Here is a 16,709-nt window from a genome sequence, read left to right on the forward strand (position 1 = left end):
AGAGAGAGGAAATATGAGACACAATGAGACTCACTGAAACATGTCTGGATGATACGAGCAAAACTAGACTTTCAACTCTAAACTCAGTTTAAGACATTCAGAGATGCTTTATCTCAACTTCTCCATCTGTTCATAACATGTGTAGAGACCTAGAAAAAATGTTTTGGGTTTTCTAAATGTATACCTGTCACTTATCTTCTTTATAAATAAGATAATTTAATTATTTGCATTTGGGCCAGAAATTGTATTCATCCGCAAACAAAGTGTTGATGGACTTTTGTTTTTTTGTCTCTAATGTTCATATGAGACATGTTTATAAAAGTTTTTTTTTCCAAATATGTGTGTGTAAATGAAAACAAATCATAAATGGTTTCATTTAATTGGGTTTTCTGAGAGCGTCAGTCTGACGATGAGAACTGTGGACTTTGACCTCTGGAAAAGTTCGGTGTGCAGGGGATGAGAGAGGAAATGCAGTTTTTTTCTTCTCTCGCTCTCTCGCGGATGAGTTGCAGTTCGGCTGACAGACAGCTGAGAGAAATCAATGTTCATGGACATTTTTGAGTGCCGTTTGGTGATGAACGTTAGCGCGAAAGATTGGTGTGAACTGTGAAAGTGTCACAAATAAGTTTGCAGCACGAAAAAACGAACATTTCGAGAGAGTTCGGTGAGAGACATTTCCGTTTCGCGTGAGGAGGAGATCTAGCACGAGGATCACACGTGAGAGAATCCCTGTTATTTTCTATCTTTATGTTGATTTGTTTTATTAGATTTAGATTGTGAAATCACCCGGAAGATTATTCCCGAGTTTAATTTCTTGAGTGCAGTGTTGCAGTTTAAGTTATAATAAGTTTGTAAGTCGTTTGAAATCCGGAAGAAAATACCCGTGTTTTATTTGGTTAATTTTGGGTATAAGCTTTGCAGTGGTCTATCTAGTTGAGAGTGCACGTGTGTGTTTATTTTTCTTTAACACTGAGAGATCGTCGGAATCGGGAGATCTATGTTGATTTTCGCGGTGGCATCCAACCAATTCGAGGAGGGAGGAGTTCATTGAGATCCACTCAAGCGTCGTGGTGGGACGTGTCATCATGGATGCTGTTTATCATCTCGGCGAGGAGTAAGGATTCAAGGTTACTTTTCTACAACTGGAATTCTTGTTGTCCTGATTCGTGAGTAGCCTACTCTGGTTTTGCATCAAAGAGCTCCAACTAGCGCGCCATCTGTGTACTGAAAATCCCAGCTGGGTAAATTTTGAGTATTGCACTGACAATTTATTTTATTCTTTTTTGGGGTTATATTGATTCATTGTTGTGACTCTGTGAATTGAATTATTTGGTAATTCAAAGAGAAACAAAAGAGAAAAGAGTTCCGGAGAAGAATAAATACATGTTTATTGATCTGCCATAATTTTGTGTGATTTCCTGTGGAAAGAACTGAGTTGTTAATAGGTTTTTTTTTTTATCTAGCCTAACAGTAAACACAGTAGGGGTTTATTTATTTATTATTTTCAGAAAAGAAGAAACATAAATCTGACACTATTGAGTGAAAATCTGACAATCTGGGTTAATGTTGTACTGTGACTGAAGAGAATGTGCCTTTACCGGGGTAGTGGGTAAATTCAAGATCCCCTAGACAGATTTCTAACTTGTGAGCCATAAGATTCTACCCGGCGGGAGGGCTACACATGATTCACACACACACACACACACACACACACACACACACACACGGAACATGATTTGGGGCATGATTCCTCTGCTGTGGGTTATGTGTGTGTTATTAAACATGATTAATCTGCTTTGGGTTATGTGTGTGTGTTATTAAACATGATTCATCTGCTTTGGGTTATGTGTGTGTTATTAAAGACGCTTCTGCTGTAATATATTGAATACTGTACTAAACTGTTTGTGGGGGTTTCTGGATTGATCTTTATCTTTTTATTATTAATCTTGTTTTCTCTCTCTCTTATTTTCTCTCTCTATTGCTGTGATAATAAGACATATTCAAGAGAATGAATCAATATGACTGTTCGATAGAAGGATTGGACTGTAATAGGTGATGGTTTATTATTTCTGGCTTTCCTCAATGGGGTGTCGATCAGAACACACTGGATTGAATCAGTTCCATGCAAAGGTGGTTTATTGTTGACAGTTTTGGCTATGCACAACACAGCAGTACACAGGTTGCTCAAAGTATTTAGATGTGCGTGTTTGTGGTCTACAAAGGGAAAGAAATAAAGATATATATATTAACAAATGTCTCTAGTATTATTATACAAACATTACTTCCAAATCTACATTTCTCAAATAAAGAATTATCAGGTTCGATTCTATATTAAATAAAGAAATCAATATACAAGCAATGAAAATATGCAACACCGCCACCCGGTGGTCAGAAATGGCATAACATTCAAAACTGAAACTAAATCTGAGGTAATTTAAATGAACGGCACATAATCATAAAGATCGCGTCCTTAAACTCGAAATAACAAGAGTTTCAAATACTAATATAACGATCACACATACATATGTACAATCAAACACTGGGTGCAATATAAATATGATAAATTGCAAGTAATATCGAACATAAACGGCACATTCGCGAGCCCTCAACCTCACGCGATTAACGGATTCATCTCTCTTAAACATGCATCACTTTATGAAAGTATGACATCAAGGCTTTACAGCTCCTTAACAAGTATTGATCACCAAACTAGGTAAACAGTCAACTTACATATATTTATTGACGCACTTTCACACACAGTCTTGCTTGTACGGTCCGGCGCTCATACAGTCCCGCTCTCTGCTCATGATGACTGACAGTAAGTAGCGCATGCGCACATGACTCGGTCTTTCCAACACAGCCGCCCCCAAATTTGGTTACAAATTTGCTCCATTGAAAGGCCGACACTATATGGACTACCGTTGGTCACTAGTGTGGCTTTTATCACCTTCATCTCGGATCTCTGGAAGAACAATCAGTCGAGCGATGGGTCTTGTGTAGACTTTGTCCTTAATCTGCACCTCGACTGTTCGAACTCGATTATCAGCCCCAGGAAAGACATTAAGTACTCTCCCGATCTGCCAGAATGAACGGGGTAACTGAGGGTCAACAAGCATGACAACTGTCCCGGGTTTGATGTCTACTGATGGATTCTGCCACTTTCCCCTGGCCTGCATGTCAGGTAAATAATACTTTATGAAGGCCGTCCAGAATCTGTCAGACAATACTTGTGAATGCCTCCATCTCCGTCTTCCTAGGAGCTCAGACACTGGATATATGACTTGGGGTAGGGACCCATCTGGCCGCCCCATTAGAAGGCAGTTTGGGGTGATCGGATCCGCATCAGCAATGTCCGCTGAAACGTAACCAAGAGGTTTGGAGTTGAGGATGGCCTCAATCTCTATGAGGACAGTTCGAAGCACTTCTTCAGTTACTGATTCTGAGCCCAGGGTCGTATAAAGTGCGGCCTTTACCGAACGAATCTCGCGTTCCCACACCCCTCCAAAGTGTGGAGCAGCTGGAGGATTGAAATGAAAGCTAATTTGTTGCTTCGCTAGCTGCTGTTGCAGATCACCACTGAGCTGACTGAAGGCTTCTTTAAGCTCTCTCTCACCACCTCGAAAGTTGGTGCCTTGGTCCGAATATAACTCTGCAGGTTTCCCACGGCGACCTATAAACCGACGTAGTGCCATGAGAAAGGCATCACTATCTATAGATGTCAGCACCTCAAGGTGCACTGCCCGGGTGGTCAAGCACTTAAATAAAAGTCCCCACCGCTTCTCCGTCCGACGACCTATTTTGACCAGAAGAGGCCCAAAGCAGTCCATTCCGGTTGAATGAAAAGCAGGCTTGAACAACCGAAGTCGTGGTGGAGGGAGATCAACCATCTTCTGGGAGGCTGGCTTTGACCTCCATTTACAGCAATCAAGACATGTTCGCTGGTGCTTTCTCACTGCCTCTCTCCCTTTCAGTATCCACACATTTCGACGGAGCTCCGCAAACACTCGCTCTGGTCCTGGATGGCAAAGGCGAGCATCATATTCCTTTATGAGTAGCTGAGTGTTAGGGTGACTGGAATCCAACACGATAGGGTGTACTGTGTTTGGGTCCAATCCTTCCACCCGCCTTAATCGTCCTCCAACCCGTATTACCTCACTGGTTCTGTCGAACTCTGGGGAGAGACAAAGTAAGCGGCTGCTAGGACGAACAAGCTTACCACTCTTCAACAGATGGTAGTCTTCATGGAAACTATCCATCTGGACCTGTCTCAGCGCGGTCAGTTCTGCCTTCTGGTAAGCACTGGCTGGAGGAGAGCCACTTTGTTCTGCCGCCCCGTGCAACTCCTGTGCTACTGCTTCGACCAAGTCTTTCAAGCTACTAAACTTACTACCATCTACTGTCACTGGTGCTGAGTTAATCACGCCACAGAAGGCACTTCGCTTTAATTCCGTAGCGTCATCAGGCACTAATCTGTGCATAACTGGTGGTGCTGGCCAAGTACTCTGAGGTTGGAGGAGGAATTTTGGCCCTTGGATCCACCGATTGGGTTCAATAAGGTCCTTCAGGCTCTTACCACGGGTTAGATCATCCGCAGGGTTCCTGACAGAGTCAATGTAATTCCACCCTTTAAGGTCAGTCAATTCTTGAATCTCTGCCACCCTAGTACCCACGAACACCTTGAAGCGGCAGGATTCGGAATGTAACCAGTGGAGGACAGTTGTTGAATCTGTCCAGAAAGTGACCTTCTGGATCTTCAAGGTGAGCTCATTTTCAGCCAGCTTGGCCAACTGCGCTCCTATTAGAGCAGCACAAAGCTCCAGTCTAGGAATTGAGCACTGCTTACGTGGGGCAACACGTGATCGGGCCATGAGAAATGAAAGGTGTACCTTCCCGCATGGATCTTCTGAGCGAAGGTAAGCGACTGCCCCATAAGCCTTTTCAGAAGCATCGGTGAAGATATGGATTTCCCGAGTGACCTCTGAGTTGTCCATGCTGGATGGAATGTAGCACCTAGGGAGTACTACAAGAGGTAAGTACTGAAGCTCAGCTTCCCACACCTTCCATGCCTGCTGAAGATCATCGGGAAGTTGTGGATCATCCCAGTTCCTGTTCTTAATCCAGAGCTGTTGAACAATCACCTTGGCCCGTGTGGTGAAAGGAAGAATGACACCAAGGGGGTCATACTGACTTGCTAACACACGATATATGTTCCGCATCGTCAGAGCACTGTAAGTAACGGGTCTATGCTTAAATCCTAGGTGGTCCGACTCACAGTGCCAATTCAGTCCCAAAGTGGATTCACGTGGGTCTTCCTTATTATGTGAAAGCCACAGCTCTAGCTTGGGAGATCTGGCTTCTGGTGGCAAGTGACTGACGACTTCTTGCGCGTTGCTGGCCCATTGACGGATATCAAACCCTCCGGAAGCTAGCAGCTTACGAAGTTTGTCTAGTAACTGCCGTGCCTCTTGAGCAGATGGGAAGCTCTGTAGACAGTTATCCACATAAAAGCAGCGTTCCACGGAATGTCTCACATCTTCATCCGCTGTGCTGTGCGATGAGACATGTCTTTGGAGGGCGTAGGATGCACAGCAGGGACTGCACGTGGTTCCGAACGGCAGCACCTGCCATTCATAGATGTCAGGGGGATCGCCGCGTCTCATGCCACGCCAGAGAAAGCGCAGGAGGGGCTTGTCCTCAGGTAAGAGCAGAACTTGGTGGAACATTCCACGTATATCACCGCTGATAGCCACACAATGCTCCCTGAAACGAAGTAGAACACCTAACAGAGAAGGGCTCAAGGTTGGACCAGGCATCAAGGAATCATTAAGGTTTAGTCCTTTATATTGGAAAGAGCAATTGAACACAATACGGTCCTTATCATTGTGGCTGACTAAGTGGTGCGGGATATACCAGGTCTCTCCTGCCATAGTGCTTGCAGCAGCTGAGAGTTTGGTAACTGCTCCATTCAGTTCTAGCTTTTCAATTTCAGCATTGTATACAGCTGCTTTCTCTGGATTTTGGGTCAGTCGTCGTTCCATACTCCGGAGACTTGGAACCACAGCCTCTTTCGGAGCACAAAATGAGGGTGAATCCTTTCTGCGCAACAAGGGTGTCACGTAGCGTAAGATTCCATTCACCTCCACGCGAGTTGTCCTGGTCTCTAAGAGGTTAATGGCATCCTGGTCCTCCCTGGACCTTGTCACCTGCTTTTCACAACGGAAAGGCAAAACATCAAGTTGCCATAGCCTTTCAACATCTCTTTTGAGTTCTAGTTCCGCAGGGGTGAGAGACAGGAAAAGGCACTGCTGTGGCTGCAACTTGGTCTCCAAGATCTTGGCTGGTCCCTGCAGTGTCCATCCTAGCCTTGTCTTTATGGCGGCCGGACCACCAAGTGGACCAATTCGGACAGGTGCAATTGGTGTGATTAGATGGGTGTTGTCAGCTCCGATGAGAAGTAAAGGACTCACTCTTTCAAAGGCCTGCAAGGGGAGATCCTTAAGATGCTTGTACTTCTCCAACAAACTGACAGGATAGGAGTAATCGGCCAGACCAAGACGTTTCGCCGTGAATGCTGCATTGATCTTAAAGGTCCTCTGTGGTTGAGTGGCAGGAGATATGTGGAAGGTAACCGTGGTACCACTGATGGTCTGCACATCTTGGCGGATGGTCCGCAAGGCTATGTTTTCGGCTTGACCTTGTATACCAAGCTCATGGGCGGCATCAGGAAGAAGAATAGTGCGCTCGGACCCATCATCCATGACAGCATAGGTGTCGAGCGTCTTGCCTCCATAGCGCAGCAAGACCCGGATGACCTTTAGGAGAACACGCCTGCAGTCAGTGGGTCTGTCCAAGTACAGTCTCTCAGTGGTTGAACTAACAAGGCAGGAACCTTCTCTGGTACTCTTTGTGTTGACCTCATGCAAGATTTGTAAGTGCTTCCCTTTGCAGATGCTACAAGGCTTCTTGAGTGTGCACTGGGCTGCTTGGTGTGCACGACCACAGCGCCAACAACGATGATTGGTCTGGATCCATTCAATCATTTGCTGTTTATCAAAGGACTTAAAAGTGGGACATTGACTAAGATAATGGTCCTCGTTATCGCAGTAAGGACAAAAAGCTCTAGGTGGGAGTTTAGGTTTCTCCGCTTTAACTGGTCTAACTTGAGACGGTGCTGAGGGTATCTTTGTGGCAATGTCGTCCGCTCCATGAAGGATGGTAGCTGAACGGGCAGTGGGTTTGGTTTCTCTCCAGCGTTCTGGTCTCTGGCTCTTGTAACTGATCTGTGACTCACTGCTTTGACACCAGGCCTCATACTGGAGCCACTCAGAAAATTCACGAAGGTTATACACAGACCCAGGACGGTGGTACATCTGTCTTCGGAATCCTGATCTCATTTCAGCAGGTAACTTACTCAGCAGTCTCTCTACATGTGACCCACATCGAAGCTCGGCTTCACCTTCATCTCCAAGAGTTTCCAACATACCCACCAAAGCCCTAATCTGTAGAGCAAATTTGTCAAAGGCCTCAGTATCTCCTCGTCGGATATCTGGGGAATCCATCACTTTGGCAATCTTCTTGAGTGCCAACTTGTGAGGCTGGCCAAACCTTTCATTCAGAGCAGCCATAGTAGCAGAGTATGGAAATGGTGAATTGAGATAGGAATCTGCCACCAGACGAGCTTCGTCTAGCTTCAAATGATCCAGCAAGATTTGATACCGGAACAGTTCTGTGGCATCTGATGGTAGAAGGTTCTCAAGAGCTATCTTTAAACGAGTAAACTCACTGGGGTCCTTAGTACAAAAGTTGGGTATGGTTGGCACTGGACCTCGGTAGCTGGTTTCTTGTCTTACAGGATTCAGGTTAAAGGCATAAGGATCTCTGTGTACTAACTGTGGCCCTGTGGGTTGCTGGGACTGAGAACGCACCTGTGTAGGGTAATCTAAAGTCTCTCTAGGGGACTTGTACAATGTCCTGGAATGCCAGTGAGGAACAGGAGTATCTGCTTGGAGGCCCGGCATAGGAAGAGCTGTTCTCTGATAAAGATGGTGACTTGGGTTTTCAGGATGCTGCCAGGAAGGGAAATCATGGCCAGCACGTTCACCACACATGGTTGGTTGAATGTGTGATTTAGTAGGTGCCGCCGCTAAGATCTGATCTTTCATTATCTGAAGCTCACCCATCATTGTTCCCAGAATGTCTAACATTTTAGATTCACCTGTTGTAGCAGGAAGGGGCTGGTGTGGCTTTAGAGGTGGCGCTGTTGTGTAGTCTGTCTGGCGATGCTTACCATAGGTAGGTGGGGGCAAAGATGTAGACACCATGGAGTGTGAATGGTAGGATGCCGTTCCAGGATGTGGGAGGAGTCTATCCTGTGCAGGGAAAGATGTACTTGGCAATGGCGTGGACTGATGTTCTTCCCATGGCCGATGATATGGAGAAGACTGAGGATGGTGAACTGGCTGCACTGGAGTATAGATGGTGCTAGGTTGTTGCAGTTCAGTGTTATCCATTCCTTGGAAAAAAGGATCCCTTTCCCCGACTACAGACCATTCGTCCACTGTGTCCCATGGACCTTGACTTATGGGACTTGATACTCTGGTAGAAGGTGAAGGAACGTTCTCTGCAGCATCTCCAAGCCACTGTGTATGCTGTGTTGTGTGAGGCGATACCGGCTGACTGGCTGCTCTATGACGCACAGTTGTAAGGTCAAAGTCTTTAAGGTAGGCAGGAGGATGGACCTGACGTTTGGGTCTTACAATCTGTGCATGTGCTTCTTTAGGTTGCATACTGATACTGATCAATTATTTGTCCATGAGAAATGCCAGATCCGGCTCGAAGGACCATTTGTTCGATAGAAGGATTGGACTGTAATAGGTGATGGTTTATTATTTCTGGCTTTCCTCAATGGGGTGTCGATCAGAACACACTGGATTGAATCAGTTCCATGCAAAGGTGGTTTATTGTTGACAGTTTTGGCTATGCACAACACAGCAGTACACAGGTTGCTCAAAGTATTTAGATGTGCGTGTTTGTGGTCTACAAAGGGAAAGAAATAAAGATATATATATTAACAAATGTCTCTAGTATTATTATACAAACATTACTTCCAAATCTACATTTCTCAAATAAAGAATTATCAGGTTCGATTCTATATTAAATAAAGAAATCAATATACAAGCAATGAAAATATGCAACACCGCCACCCGGTGGTCAGAAATGGCATAACATTCAAAACTGAAACTAAATCTGAGGTAATTTAAATGAACGGCACATAATCATAAAGATCGCGTCCTTAAACTCGAAATAACAAGAGTTTCAAATACTAATATAACGATCACACATACATATGTACAATCAAACACTGGGTGCAATATAAATATGATAAATTGCAAGTAATATCGAACATAAACGGCACATTCGCGAGCCCTCAACCTCACGCGATTAACGGATTCATCTCTCTTAAACATGCATCACTTTATGAAAGTATGACATCAAGGCTTTACAGCTCCTTAACAAGTATTGATCACCAAACTAGGTAAACAGTCAACTTACATATATTTATTGACGCACTTTCACACACAGTCTTGCTTGTACGGTCCGGCGCTCATACAGTCCCGCTCTCTGCTCATGATGACTGACAGTAAGTAGCGCATGCGCACATGACTCGGTCTTTCCAACAATGACAGTTTGTTGATCAATTCCTGTGTGAATGAAGGATCTCATGATTCTCTGTAGAAACTGATCATACTGTAAACACTTGATCAGTTATTGTAATATAATCCAGTTTACTCTAAATAAACCTCCTCCTGAACAGAACTGAATTACAGACTGTCACGGTATCAAATGAGGAGAAGGATTTGCAGGTTAACAGTGTTTAATAAAAACATAAAACTCACAGCCGTACACAAAATGATAATCCAAACAGGTGACACAGAGAAGGCAACAGAACAACCAGTGACATCAAACAATGAACCAGCAAAAGACACACACAAAGACACAGCTTATATATGCAGGTTAATGGGAAACAGCTGGTGACAAATGATCAATGATTAACAGACAGGAGTATGGGAAATGCAGTTCATGAGGGGAAGAGACATCTGGTGGCAACTCAGGGAACAACACTAATACAATACAATAAACACAAAACACAGTCTCACACTGTGACACAGACTTGCTGTTATTGATAAGATGTCTTATCTTGAAGTATACAGAAAATAAACTTTTCTTTATAAATTCATACACTGATTTGACATGTATATTTAACTTGTTAACAACATTTGTAGTTATTTGCATATTAATACTGTAATATCTGGTATAAATGGTTTCTCCACCCAAACATTACAGTTTTGCCTATTAGACAGGATCTCGCACTCTTTCATTGCCAGTTATTAATATTTTCTAGGATGCAAAAGAAAAACATCATCATGTGAACAGGACTTTTATTTTGGTCTGGGTGTGTGATGTCATCAGGCTGCGCCGCTCCTGCGTCTGTTGTGATTCGGCTGCCGAAAGGTTTGTGTTTTTACGCATGTAAAGTGTTTAAATCAGTGCAAACCATTCAGTCAATTCAATTGTTTTTACACACGCGAATTCGCCTCGTTCAAATGAGCTTATTGAACTGGTATGAGTGCTGGAAGAGGTCAAAATTGATTTTAAGACTATTTTCTGCTATTTTCCATTTTATTAGCACACAAATAATACAAGTTTTCGCCATAGACCTCCATTCATTCTGCACTCGCCTGCCCTATACACATAGATATAAACACTAGATGTCGCCTTGGGGTTCTAAACATGCGTCAAAACCGCCGCCATCTTGGAACAGGGGTCTTGTCATAGGAAGTAGCTAGGTAACGCTGCTATCTCTTGCCTGTACTTCGAATTCATGGATGATACCGGACTTTTGTGCTGCGTATGGATGTTCACACGAACGAAATCTAAACCAGACAGCATTTACTCTGTGGATGGTAGTAGTCAAGTTGTTTTTTTATAAGTTAAATGTACATTTCTCTGCTTGGAGGAAGAAAATTAACTGTGATTCGCGCACAGCTAATGAACTGTGAATGTTCTGTACTCTTTAGATATTATTTGAAATAACCCTTGTGTTTAAAATGTACAATATGCAGGAGTTGATCCTCAATACCCACTTTTGGCTGTGATGTGCTGTGTTGTTCCTAACTTTAGATTTTTTTTTTTTTTTACCGATTGTACTCAAACCTTTTTTTAAAAAAAAAAAAAAAAGTGTGGCGCTTAACCTGTAAGTACAGTCCTAATAGTATGCTGATCCTCTCCCTGTCAATCTTCAAACAGTACATCCATGATTATTATACATAGAATTCCACAAATCTTATGTATGTGTGAGTTTTGCACATGGCTGGGCTCAAGGGCTTGTTTTTTTTTCCTTGCAAACTGGGGATGGAGGTGTGGAAGGACACTGAAATTTGTGAAAATGTCAACTGTTTAAAGCCTTTCTTTAAAGTGAATTTCGTTTTGTATAAATTGTATCTTAATTCTAATAAATTTTATTCATCAACAAATTGCCTGTTAATATAATCATCATGGAGGCGTCCGCGCGGTCACTTACTTGTTGCACGTTAACTGGAGCGCATCTCATCCTAACTTAACGAAACTCAGCCTATGCCTCACACAGACATGAGAAATACATCAAATACACAAAGCTTAAATAGTCTTTAAACGAAATAATTTAAAACGAAAGAAAAAAGCTAGGCTACTCTCTGATTATGTAATTCATAATGTGCATTTCTCTCTATAGTCGCGTTCACTACAGAGATGGCGATCGTCAACTTCATCTCTGCAGCCGAGTCGACACTGTCAGAAGTTTCTTAATAAAAATCAATGCACGCGTCACCGGATTTACAAATGCACTTCTTGCTTGTTGCACGCACACATATAATGTCGAAATAACGAGATATTATGTTGAAATAACATTATTCTTAATAAAACATCTTTTAGAATATTTGATTGAATGCTGAATGTTGCGCTTGTTCAATTTAATAAAATTAAAAATTTAATTGTGATCATTAAAATAATTGAATATTAAATATTTAGTGGCCAAGTTTTGCTTATTTATATATGTATTATATAGCAATAGTTTATTCTAAGTTTACTCAAGTGGAAGAATGTGACTAATAAACTTAGGCCTACTAGCACTATGCATTATATTTTGAAAAAGAAGTAATTATCTTAATATCAAAACCTTAAATTTCCTCTAGACTCAATGATAATTACATGTCTGACCGTTGGAACGAACCATAAAAACTAAAAAATCGCATTCATGACGATTTAAGGTGATTTTATTTCCGTTAGACCTTTGCCTACATTGACGCTCATGCATTAAAGCGGAGGGGCTCCCCTGTTCCAAGATGGCGGCTCTATTGACGCATTCGTTCCAATGAACTGCCGTATACCAGGCGACATCTAGTGTTTATATCTATGCCCTATACGCTGATTTCACGCAGCCGCCATTTTGAAATCGAAAGTGAGGCTCCGGTGGGAAAAACCCCGGAAGTAAAGATAATTAACAATGCCTTTGGACTACCAACCTGAAGCTGCTGTTTACACTATTGGATGTTAATATCCAATATATGATATGTATATAGTTCATTCCTGCTTCTTTTTTTACTTTTTGAATTATATATATATAAAAAAAAATTATATTTATTTATAAATGAATTTCACTGTATATAGTCTAAAGTATAAAAGAAATGTATGTACATTTTTAGAATTGGCACAACATCATTAAACACAACAATACACCATCGCATTCATGACTCTCCTGTGATTAAAGGCGAGACTTCCGGTTTTCTTCCCACCGGAGCCTCGCTTTCGATTTCAAAATGGCGGCTGCGTGAAATCAGCGTATTAGACATTTGCTGCGTTCCAAACTGCATACTTCCCTACTATTTAGTATGGGAAAAAGAGTAGGCGAGCGAAAAAGTATGTACGAATCCAAAAGAGTAGGCGAGAATTACCTGGGTGACGTACTAATTATCGTGAGATTCGGACTTAAGTGCGTTCCAATATGCCTACTTTCCTACTATATAGTAGGCGAAAACAGTACGTAAAGGAAGCAGTACGTTTGAAACATCAGTATTTACAAAAGAGTAGGCGAGAAGTTCCCGGATGGCTTACTGCTTCTGTCCAGATTTTTGAGTGCTTGACCGATGGATACTCTTCTATCCCAGGAGGCCACGCGAGAGGATACGTCATTATTAAACATCGCAGAGATCAGCGACGCGGGTGCTTCCAAATGTGAGTAAACATGGTTCCTTGTGTTGAAATCACATGTGTTTAACTACTGTAGAGTAAACTGTTGAATTGTTGAAGGTGTAAAGACGTTACACAGTATAGTATAGTTGATTTTGCTGTAAAAACACGTTTTATTATGTATAACGTTAGCTAAAGAGAGCTCCAGTAAAGACACGTAAGTTACGTCTCTAAAGTGGATTTACATAAACCATATACATCTTAAGACGCTTATTTTAAATGTCTATTTACAGTAAAATCTTGAAATATCACAACATGAAATAGACATCTGAGTGATGAATGTGTGCTATTATGTAGAACAAATCTATAAAGTAACTAACGTTAAACATAAGTTATCTATTTTATTTGTCCATTAGTAGTTGATAAATTGAGGAACATTTATGTTGGATAAAAAGTTAAAACAACCTCAACATGTAAATGTAGTGTTGAGCTCATAAATCACAGAGGTAATGTGAATCTTGTCTGGATGTTACAGGGTCAGATGAACAGATGTGTGTTTATCCGGTGGAGTGGCTCATGAAGGCTTTGAGTGAGTATACAACTATCAAGAAATGAATAACAACTATTTAAATCTTAAGCTGTAGTTTATTTTAATTAATGTTTGTGCATTTTGTAGGATCTGAAATGTCAGCAGGCTGGTGTGAGCACTGAGGATGAGGAGCCCAAAGCTGAACCCTGGAGATGGTGCCATGGATGAGACCCTCCATCACTCCACCTGTCCTTACGAGACCCTTGATCACTCAACCTGCTCTTATTGCCTCAGATTGTGAAGCACAACACATCACGCAACAACCTCCGGCACGAGGTAACGGCTCACCTCTGGTCAGCTGATTCATCAGAATAAAGCTGCAGAATGGGAACCGCTGTGTTGAGATGGCAGAAGGATGTGGGGTTCAGCGCCTTTAGCCTACATACATGATGTAGTTTGAATAAAGCTTTGTTTCATGTGTTGACTTATGCATTTGTTTATTGTGTGATGGTGACTTTCATTCATTCTTTTACTAATTTATTAAAATTTCTCATTGTTGTCAGTAAATAAAATATAATTATTTAATTAAGGTTTTATTTAATTGTTTGAAAGAAAATGTAGATATGTTCATTATATACACATCTAGAGTGTATTCAATCATGCAGAGCTATGTCATATGACATACATTACATTTTACAAGTTTGTTTTATTGAATTATATCATTTTCAGTAAAAAGTAATATAATTAAAGTATTGGTCAGCATTTATCGTTGTTGTTATTGTATGTTTTGGGGTGGGATAGCAATGCAATTCATTCTGAGGTAATATTAATTTTTAATAATAATGATACGTACATTTTTCGAGTATAAAATCAACAGTTTTCCTCCAAAGGCGAGTCTTCGCACAACTGCCCTTTGTGCAGACATTACACACGCTGAGGAAATCCGTTCTAGGTAGGGCTGTCGAGTTACTGATGTTATGAGATCTGTAAAAAATCTCATTATGTATGCAAACCCATAATATATATATTATGGGTTTGCATACATAATATGATATTTTTTACACAGGAAAAAAAAGAACCTACAAGGTTGAATATCTTAACAAGGTTGAATATCTTAATATATATTTTCTTAAATAATTCATTATAATACATTTAAAAAAATATTTTGGGGGGTATTTATAGGCCTAGGGATGAAACGACAGTTAAATTCAACAAGAAAAAGAGGAAAAAATAAAGCAGTTAGCCACTTTTGCTTGTGGATGAAAACGTTTGGATAACAAATTAACAACATATTCAAGAGATGACAATTTTGGGATTTCGTAATAAAAATAAATAATATCGTTAAGGATAAAACGGTGGGTCACATTAGTAGGGTTAAATATAAGAACTTAAATCAACCCTAAATGTATTCACAAAATAAATGGGCAGCAGTTTCTTCAAAAAGTCCACAAAATGAGCAAGTTTAATCAATATCAAGATATTTACAGATAGATATTTAAACGTGTCACTCAAATCTTTTAAGTTGTTGCGCTTGTGATAACGCGTCGTAGGTCACATGATAACGTCAACATGGCAGATGTCCGGTTCGCATTCATACTCAACGAGATCTGGATATAAAGTACCTACTCTTTTAGTGCTCGTTGAGCAAGTACTTATTGAAATTAAGTCATTGAGTATGCGGTTTGGAACGCAGCCATTCTCTGGTATGAATGCGATCCGGACATCATCCGCCATGTTGACGTTATCATGTGACCTAAGTTCGTCTTCTTCTTATGGAGGCAGAATTGTCTCAAATATAATTCACACAAAAAACATGATTCACACACACGTAGACAATTGCACATGCATGAAACCTAATTCACGTACACAGAAAAAAAACATGCGCAAAAGATATATTCATAAAATACATTTCACAAATACAAAACACAATTCGTAGAAATTTGTAGTAATTTGTAGAATAGGATTTGTCCACCGGCAATGAAGAATCTGAGAAGGTGTAACTGTTGTGTTGTGTTTGTGGAAGAGAAAAAAAAAAGTCTACAAGTTTGCAACTCTTAAAACATCTCTCTCTGTGACTTCACATTCACTGATACTGTGACGAGTCTCTGATTGTGCCTGCTGTTGTCGACTGGTGGGTCTGGCTGGGAGACTCATCAGGAGAATGATATACACCTGTGCAGGGCTATCAAGAGAATGATGTACACCTGTATATAAGCTTAGGCTTTGAGAATGTTGAGTGTGCTTCGGAGAGCTCCAGTGCTGAGAGACGTTGTGAGACTTGTTTTCTCTCGTTTGTTTTGTTTTGGGTTTGATTTGATTATGTTTTCTTTTGTATTAACTTTGAGCTTGATTCTGTCTGACACTTTAACATCGTTTGTCAGACAGGAATTGTTATTTACTTTGTAATTGATTTCCCGTTTGACCTATCTTTTTACTTATGTTAATAAAAACTTGTTGCAACCTTATCAATCTGAATTGGGAGACAGAATCAAAACACAAGAATATTTTGTAAATATTTATTTAAACATGCAATAATAGACATTTAAAAAGCTTAATCTCATCTCAGTCATTCGCGAGAAACGAACAGTTGGAAGTAGTTTAGGACAAAACGCGATCTGAGGCGCTCATGCTAATAATTTCTGTTCCACTCGCTTGTATATGCCCCGTCCATGCACGCTATGGTCTCGTGAATATTCATGGTAGCTCCACCCATTGGAACCAAATATTTCAGGAACCGAATATATTGTAACACCGGACCTGCCCTCAAGCCGGAAATCCGGCCCCCGGCCGGAATACTTTAAGCCCTGTGCCAGTATGCCAATATTCAATAGCTTCGATCCCGTCAGAGTTCTTTTTAATAATTTTCTTCAAACTGTCAGCTCTTTCATTTGTTTTTTCTGTCAGCATTCTGACAATGTTGTTTTGCAGGTCGAGGAGGGATGGCTCGTTCTTTGAT

General features: G+C 41.2%; 1 protein-coding gene and 1 long non-coding RNA gene across 3 annotated transcripts in view; both read left to right on the plus strand.

The window, feature by feature from the left end:
* The window catches only part of LOC308689779 (NLR family CARD domain-containing protein 3-like), a 42,524-nt gene extending 40,649 nt beyond the window's left edge, over positions 1-1,875 (plus strand). The window contains exon 7 of one of the 2 annotated variants that reach the window (XM_081363714.1): positions 1-1,875. This exon is cut by the window's left edge and continues 712 nt beyond it. The gene's annotated coding sequence lies outside the window, so the exon portion shown is untranslated. The other variant, XM_081363713.1, reaches the window with a different exon arrangement.
* An 11,331-nt stretch (positions 1,876-13,206) lies between these two features.
* LOC308689937 lies at positions 13,207-14,035 on the plus strand. Its single transcript, XR_014030089.1, has 3 exons — positions 13,207-13,269; positions 13,760-13,813; positions 13,901-14,035. It is a non-coding gene; the product is annotated as an uncharacterized lncRNA (long non-coding RNA).
* Positions 14,036-16,709: the final 2,674 nt, after the last annotated feature.

This window comes from Scardinius erythrophthalmus, assembly GCF_964197995.2.
Source record: "Scardinius erythrophthalmus genome assembly, chromosome: 4".
In the NCBI taxonomy this organism is placed as follows: domain Eukaryota; kingdom Metazoa; phylum Chordata; class Actinopteri; order Cypriniformes; family Leuciscidae; genus Scardinius; species Scardinius erythrophthalmus.